Source organism: Melopsittacus undulatus, chromosome 7, assembly GCF_012275295.1.
Source record: "Melopsittacus undulatus isolate bMelUnd1 chromosome 7, bMelUnd1.mat.Z, whole genome shotgun sequence".
Lineage (NCBI taxonomy): Eukaryota > Metazoa > Chordata > Aves > Psittaciformes > Psittaculidae > Melopsittacus > Melopsittacus undulatus.
The window spans coordinates 19,187,666-19,196,815 of NC_047533.1; positions in this window are offsets into that span (position 1 = coordinate 19,187,666).

The window sequence follows — 9,150 nt, forward strand, 5'->3', positions numbered from 1 at the left end:
TAAGTCCATATGTAAGCCTTGACATAATGGGAAAGCCATCTATATAAAGTACTTAAATTGATTAGTAAGTTTCTGTGGCCTGTATTTAGTATCTGTAGAGTTGTCTTTGTGTCTTGTTATATACTACAGTATTATCTAAGGTCTCTCACTACACTAAGCTGGCTGTTGCTTTTGGAGCTGTGACTAATTTCTTGCTTCACAAACTGGTTTAGGGCGGAAGAGCTGGTTTAGTTTGTGGCATGGAGCAATTGTAGCAGTAAGAAGAACTTTTGGGAGAGGGGAAGACTTCACCAGAGATCACTTCATAATAACCAATAAGGAAAATGCACATGAATGAGGAGAGGGGATTAAAGGAATTGCCAGAGGGTGAGTTTCAGGGAGGCAGAAACAAAATTACATAGGGATCCCTATGGAGATTCCACTGTGGAGGAATTCTAAGAAAAAAAACAACCAAACCACAGCACCATCTCTGGAAGTAGAAGAGAAGAAATCGCACTTGTAAGCAAACAAAATGCATTCAGTGATACCTTTAGGATAAGTAACAGAGCTGCTAACAGATCAGTCTAGAGACCTTTGGTGCCAGCAAAGTTCAGGGCTGCAGTAAGTTGTAATGGATATAAGGGTAGTGTGGGAGTTCTGACTTTCTTCCCCCAGGGGGTATTATATGGTTACTGCTCCTAGCTGGCAGTTTTACAGCTCTAATTGGACATTCACAACCTCCTCCTGTGAATATGAAGACCTTGGGTGTTTTTTTGCAGTTCTTGTACTTGACCTAGATGATAAAGTAAAGAATCTTGTCAGCTTTAGTTCTTACAGTTCTCACCAGGAGCCCTATTTCTTAGAGTGAGCCTATTCTTAATGAGAAAAAGAAAATAACAACTTGGGACCTAGTATAGGAAATAAGACCCTCTTTACAAGCCCATACTCTTACTGTTGTACAAAAGGAATTCAGTCTCATGGCAGTAGAGCTGTTGCATGGTGGATCTGATGTTGTTCTCTAAGTATGTAATTGAATATGCTTTGTTTGAACAAACCAATTATTTGTTTGCTTAACTGAAAAATGTTTGATTCTAATCTGGAGATGAGGGTACATGTTAGCCACCAGAGAAGGTGAGGCTCAAGGCCTTCTTCCAAAGTGGCCCAAGTTTCAAAATAGAACTTAAAAGAAAACCCTCTTTTCTTACCATAGCAATTCTTTCACTGATTTAGAGGTGCAGTCATTTTTAGCAGTACCTTTTTTTTCTTAAATTATTAAACTGAAAACTTCAGATATTGATTTTGCATCTTGTAATTCTCAAGAGAATTCATATATAAATTCTGTTATGAAGACTTGCCCTGAGGTGCCTGAAAATCATTCTCTTAAACAGCCACTTCAGTTAAGACCCACAAGGGCAAAGGTAAGGAACTTGTTCGTCTGGTCATGTATTTATTTTAGACTGTTGAGGTAACCTGCTGTTTCCTGAGGATAGCACAAAGACCAGAGCTTTCATATGTTGCAATTATCTGCAAAACAAGAAACTTTATCTTTCCATATGTTGAATTAACCATATCCTCTTCGTGGTGGAATTCTGCTAGACTAGAAGCAAATAGGAAATGCCTTTTGTTTTCTCTTTTAGGGGACATCACAAATACCAAATTTCTTTCTTGCAGCTAATCTGTACTAGGCTCAATGCTTCAGTTACTTGGCTAATGTTCAGAATATTGAAATGCAGAAGGAGGATGGAAGACATCAGTGGGCACTGTGGTTTCCAGATAGCATATATTATTTTTAATTGATTAGGTTTTGAACAGTTTTGGTCAGTTGCATGAAATACAACATACTACTAGCCCAAATTTTTGGTTACTTTTTGGAAAGCATTATTAAGGCAGGAAGATGAACTAGTCAGTAAAGCAGATGAGAATTATGGATTTTTTGTGTGTGTGTGATACCTAGAAATAAATATCTTCTAAATTAGTTTATAACATTTTTCAATGTATAGTAATCCCTTGAGGGAGATGATCTTTTCCAGCCTAGTTGATTGCATGATTCTATGGAAGACAACCTGCCTATAACCTTGGCCAAATTTTGGTTATTTCACTTCTTTCCTTAAAATACTGTGTGGTTCTGCTGTGCACTTAAACAGTTTCTCTACTTTGCTCTGCGGAGGGTTAGGATTTATGTAGTTCTCCTCCATGGTTGATCACTGAAATTTTGGAGAATTGTAATAGGTATGTTAAGGCCTGCATGAATGGGAATGTCTGGAGGTTGGACATACCAGAAGGAACAAAAGCAGCAGTAGGGCTATAAGAATGGCATGCATTTGAAGTCACTTAGATTAGCAGGTCATCAAAATCCTAATGTGTCTACGTGAGGTCAGGAGGCAAAGGACCTGAGCAAATGGGCAAAGGAGGCAGGACAAGACAGACAGACTGATTATTGACAATTCCTAAAAGGTACAAAAAGGCCTGGCCAAAACCAGCATGCAGTTGCCAACCTCAGAGGAGCCCAACATGGTAAGAGCTCAAAGGCTGGTGTCTCTTCTTCTCTGTGTGGTTACATGGAGTCTTATACTCCTGGATTCGGGAGTCAGGCACTTGAATTTTGCAGACCACTTGGACATGCGTATCGAGGTGCCTGTGAGTATATGGATATGAGGGTGTGAGTGAATGAAATCAGTTTTGTTTTAAAATGAAATCAGCTTCCCTTCTTACACAGCCTGGATTTGTGGTTTCCTGTTTTGCTGCTGCAGTGCTAATTACATAGGAAGTACCAGCAAAGAGGATGGATGAGTGATGTAGCCGGGTGTCCTTTAAAGAGTGAAAGAATGGAGCCAGTATAAAGGGGTGGAAGTGGAGAGCAAGAACTGGGTGCAAAGATTTTTAGCAATGTATCTGAGATAATTTTGGAAGACATAAAATACCAGTCCAGAGTTTAGGGTTATAATTATTTTTCTGTGGTACCTGTTAATCTTGATGTTTGAATGCAACTTAAAAACAAATTGCTGTGGGCCAAATTCCATCTTTGATTATTCCTGTAAAAGATCACTGGAGGCTGCTGGACACAAAAGTGGAATTTTTCGTTACATTTTGTTACATTCCTGCTATGTTTATGGGAATAGTCAGATCAGACCTACTTGTTGGTCTGGTTTCTCAGCAGAACTTATGATAGAGATTGAACATACTGCTCATGCATGTTCAGTGATATGACTTGCAATTCATGGATAAAAAGAGTTCCTTGTACTCGGTATCAATGTTCAGACTACAGTAACAAAGAGATATGAAGCACTTAGCTCTGTTGGTTTATATAAAAAGACACTGATGTTACTAAAGTGCTGCCTACAAGTAACATGTGAACAAGGCTTTCATTTTCCCAACTATGCATTTCACTTCTACCAGTGTTCTGAGTTGAGACTCTGCTTAGTAGGAAAGTCTCAGGGTTGATCTGTGCCTTCTAATAAAAGCAGACTCTGATCTGAAGTCAGAAGTGACTCTATGACTACTGGGCTTTCACTTCTCAATTACTTCCCACCCAGATGACATACACATTTTGAGTATTATTTCAATTACAGGGATATCTACAATAATAGATATACTGTGCTCCCGAATAAGACAACATGGTTTGTACATGGGAGATTCACATTGGAGGACTTTTGCTGGTGATCCATAAATATGTGGCTTATTACAATGTGTCTTATTTCTTTCCCTTTTCCTAGTCATTAAACTTTAAAATACTTGCAAGAATAGAATTAATATTTTTTTTGTACGTGAAGAATTCCTGTAGTTGGCAGGAGTATTGAAATGATCACATGCCAAATAACAGATGTGATATCCTCTTATAAAGGATGCAGTCTGTATTTTGGAGAGGTTTTTAAGTTACTGCACGTTGAGAGAAAGTGGGACTTGATTGGCTTGTTCAGGAAGAATGAGCCACTGAGTTGGCTTCAGTTGGTTTTCAGGCAGGCCTGAAATAGATAGCGATGACCAAAGGGTAAGGGATTTTAAGCAAATTGCAGTTGGAGGAGAGTGAAGAGATATTCTGTACCTGCTTCCCTGTCTCCCTAGTATATTTTGTCTTTCTAGATTATTGGTACTTCCTTGACCTGAAGCTTGATGGCTCAGTGCTGAGTGAAGGCACAACCTAATCTGTCATGGTTCTGGTATATTGACATTTTACTGGCACGATCTCGGCTCTAGCCAAAGTCCTGTGCCACCCTGTCCTTACTCCAGCAAAACTGATCCAGGGTCAGATTCTAAAGTCCTGGCTGAAGAAGATCTCCTAGTAAGGGGAGAGTGCTCTCTCCTCTCTTCTCCCTCCTAGCTTAATACTACAGAAACAAAAGTAAAGTTTAGAGATGTCAGTAAACGTCCTCATCCAATTCCCTTCATAACATTAGTATGAGCAGAAATCCACAAGTCTTTGCAGTCAGGAAAAGTCTAAGAGGAGCAGTAAATAAATGCAAGATGACTTGTTAAAGCGCTTTAACAAAAGCATCAATTACGTATTTTGTCAAACAAAATCCATCAAGAACTCTGACTGCAAAAGTTATCTCTTACCCAAATGAAGCTGTGACAAAGTCCCTGTAGTCATGTCAGAACTGAGTTGTCTCAAGGCAGAACTTCAAAACAGGTGCATCCCTGCTGATTATAATCTGGGGAGAGATGGGGGAGTGGTTCTGAACAGCTGTAGGTGAAATTTATACTTTCCACTTTCACACAATGTTTGTGACTTTTTCTGTGTTACAAATAGAGACTTTTAGATTTAAGATTCTGTAACAGACACAAACTTCCCTTTTAGATTTTCTGTTTGCATTAGAGATTATTCCTAACTTTTATTCCATAATATCCCTTGGAATGCCATGCCATGCATGTACTCATGACAACAGCACATGGGCTCAGTTGCTGGTGTTTGATTTGTAATCTGAGTTGAACTTGACTTCCTAAGAGTGGGATTGTGCAGCCTGTAGTGAGACACTTCCTGTAAAGTGCTAGCAGGTTTATTCAGTTCGCTGTGGTTGCGTCCCCTTTATACTACGCAAAGTATATGCAAGGAGTATTTTAAGTAGGAAGAATAGTTCTCAGTGCAGTCATCTGGCTGGAAGTGGCACTGCTCACTCACTAGGTCATACTCTGTTCCAGTTTGTGCAAGGTGAAGTCTATTTTAAATTAACATCTTGTATGTTTCAGTTAGTGTTTCTCTTATTTACCTGTTGTTCACCATACATGGTGTGGTCTTAAGCTCTGGTTCATGGATGGAACTTTGCTGTAGCTGCTCTCTGCCCTGCAGTTCCAAAGTTATGCTGGCAGCAGCCTGAACTCACAAAGGAGCTCTTGTATCCTCAGGCTATTCCAGAGTGTAATATTTTGACGATGTGAGAAGCTGCAGGGCACTCTTAGTGAATGAAGTAGCCCACTTGCCCTCATCTGTAAATGCTTCTAACAGGAACCTGTTAGTTCTCTTTCAGGCTGCAATCCTTCTACAGCCTGGGGCTGGAAGCTTACTTCTCTTTCTGTACTTTTTGTGCCTGGGGGGATAGCCCAAGTTTGCATTCAGGTGTTGGTATTTTAAAACAAGCCATTGAGCTGACATCAGAGAAAGGTTTAAATGTGGAAACTAGCCTCCCTTCCTACAGGGTTTCAAGGAGAGCATTCACATTCAGACTTAATCAGCTTGACTTTTGCACCATTAGCACTGCATGGGTGCTCTGCAATGTCCAGACTCATGCCCAGATTTGAGTATTGCCAGTTACAACAACGTTTTCTTATTTTTGGATGTCATATGATTTTGGACATCTTAAGATGCTTGAAGTACAGTACAAGAGCAACTTAACTTTATGGAGCTCTTCTGTGAATGTTGTGGGGTTTTCTTCATTTGTGATCTAGGTCTGGATTTGTAGCATGTGTGTTTGTCAGGTAATTTTGTGACTTCATTTTTCAAACCTAATATAGAGTTTAAAGCTTTAAAAATCTTTAAAATATATTTCGGGGGGGTAATTTATAGCAAACTGCTGTGACTGTGAGAAATTAAATACGACTGGACTGAGGTGGGACTTGAACAAGACACTCCGAAGTGCTACACAGAACACCACTTTCTCTCAAGCATAAGCTGATCCAGGGGTCTTTGCTCGCCAGATGTTTGCGGCTGCCTGTGCTTGAAGAGCAGTAGTAAACATGCAGGAAAGACGACCTCTTTGCTTGAATTAGATTTACAAGAGGATACCAGACTTGGCAGTAAAATAGGTTCATCATGGTATTATGTCACTAAGGTGTCAGCACTGGGAAGTGAGATTGTTTCCTAAAGCTCCCTCTCCCAAGAGAGACTGCTGTTTTAAATTCAGTCCCTTTACCAAATTCAGTTTGAGTTACTAGCATTCTCTGTGACATGCTGAATTTGGGAAGTATTATTATCTGTTTTGCAAGATGAGAAATAACTGAGGCAGGATATGCATCATGCAATACATTATCTGCCTTGTCTTTTATCCTTCAAAACGCTGCTCTAATATAACGGACTTCTACAGCAAAAGTCTGCTTCTCAAGACAGCTCTTAATAAAAGGTGGGGATTTTCCTTCTCCAAGGGCCTGGGATTTGCCCACAGAGAAAGAGCAGTGACAGTAATCCTGTACTGGTTTCTGCAATCAGGATGCTGGGTTGCTGCTTTCTGGTCTATTTTTTGTACACTGCTTCCACTGTCTTATCATTATATTATTTAATCCTGATGCAGACTTCATAGTTATTTACAGTAATATTCCTAAACACCACACATAGTTACTGTTAACGCTTTAGTTCAAGGCCTGTGATGTTTTTGTGATTTGATTGAGTGAAGGAAGACCTTTCATTCATTTAAAATCTCGGTGGTACTCCTACATGTCTAGAAGCTCTCTGAAAATGTGTGGCTGACACAAGGTGCAGTAGCTCCGTGATAGCTGAAGAGGCCTGTTCTGAGATGTGCGGGAATGTGTTACTAGTCATAGGTATTTTCAGGTAGTCTGAAGAATTTCAGGCACTGGTTTTGGAAAAACATTCACAGTGTTGCAGACAGCTCTGTGAGCTGCACATGTGACACTTTTTACACTAGTTCTGTCAAAAATGGAGAAAATGTCATATGGCAAAATAACTAAACAGTAATTTTGTAATCTAATATGTTCCTCAGTTAAAGTTAACTTTTGGTTACAGGTAAAATTGTTCTGATTTTTTTTAATGCATACTCCTTACTCATGTTGTCCAATTTTAATCCATGGAATCATAAGGATGTGCTTATATAGCTGTATCCTTGATAAAACTCTTAATTCTTCATTTTAAATACTTGTAGTTCTATAATGATTTTGAAGTAGGGAGACTGCGTTTGTGTTCTCACAAACTTCCTAAATGATCAGAATTGTACATTATTTTGAGTGTAATTATTTTCAGGATCTTGATTTTTAAATGGTATGGGAAGTATTTCATGGTGTCAGTTGGGCTCAGCAGGGATGGGGGCAGAAGTCTTTTGCATTCTAGTAGGCTTTCCAACTGTTATTTTAAAGCATTTTTTCCAGAGTTGAGAAATTCTCTAAAAATAGTTTTGTTTTGTCAAAGCAGGAAATAATTTGGAAGCATTGAGGAGAATAGATAAGTGAGAACATCCATGAGAAATGAAAGTGAGTACAAAGTCTCTCTTCCTACGCAGATATTATCTACCATATGGTGAAAGAGTTTTTGTTCCAAGAGTTGTGATCCTCCCAGTGTCTTTCTTTTCTCATTGCAGTAACTGATTATAGGATAGCTTTTAGACATTTACTAAAGTAAATACGTAAGGGAGGCGCTATTTCTGTTACACATTGCTGGAAGTTGCTTCATTATTTGGATGGAATTTACTTAACATTTACTCAGTAATGTACACATTTGGACAAATATTCATAGTTTCAAATAACTCAAAATAATTTAGCTAATAGAAGAAAAATGTCTTAGCAGAAGTTGATTCTTTCCCAATGCTTGCAGCAAGGAATGTTACAGATCCCTGAAACACAGGACTTGAGGTATATGATCTTCACTGCACTTTATGTTACTTGTGCTGCAGAGGACTCTGGATAATGAAATTACTAAATGAAGTCTTATTTCTTTGTGTTTCCACACTTTTTGTAGATAATAAGCTGTTTAGTTTCAGAAAGAGCCGTAAATGCATGGTCTTGAAATTATTATAATTTCATAAAATGTAAAAGGCCATCACAAAGTCAAGATAGATGAACTGTTTTTCTTTTCAGGAAAATTCCTTTTGACTTGGTATTAAGATAGGGAAGAGAAAAGAAAAAGCCCGTATGTGTAATCAGATGTGTGCCACATGTTTCCACTTTTATTAAAAGCCTAGACCCAGCTTTGTCACTTGGGAAAAAAAGATGAGCAAAACAAGAAAGCAATTTCAGTACTTTCCTCTAGCTAACAAAATACTTATCTGTCTTGTCTAAATGTTACTAAACATATGACAGACAAAACATTGGACACAAGGCGCAGTACATAACATTTAATGTTTTCTACATGTCCCCATAATCTTTAACAATGGAGTGATTTGGGTTTCTTTGGAACAGGAGCTTTCTGGGTTCTCTTGATGGAGGGAAAATATTTGGTAGACACAGGCTGAGAAGTTGTTTCTACCAGTATGGATGGACTATAAGAACTTCCACAGTTTGGAGTGGATAAAGAATCCAAAACAGTCAGTCATCAGTAATTTGGGCAGAGCATGGAGAATGGAAGGGATGTGAGGAAATGGGAGAGACATAGGTGGAGACAGCATTGGGCAAAGCTGGTGACATGAGACCTTGCGCCTTGAAAATTTGAGCCAGTGAAGACTAGGGCAGCCTCAGTTTGACAGAAGCAGAAGGCCATTTTGTATCAGAGCAATTTGGTTCCAGTATGGATTATACCTAGAGAGCTGGGGTTTTTTTTCTGTTTTATTTCCACATACAGAAAATGTCAATTAAAAAGAAAAGGGAAAGGAAAGAAAATAAAAGAAAGAAAATTTTCTTTAGCAGACTTCCATCAAGTAGGAGGTCCAGACACATGGCTGTTCTTATCAATGTTGATACAATATTGTCAGCCATTCTGCAGAATTTATTTATCTAGTGAAATGTGTCAGCCCTTACTAAAGTACACCATTTGCTGTACAGGAGTGGTAGGGGTATGAAAGGAGTATAAAGTTACCC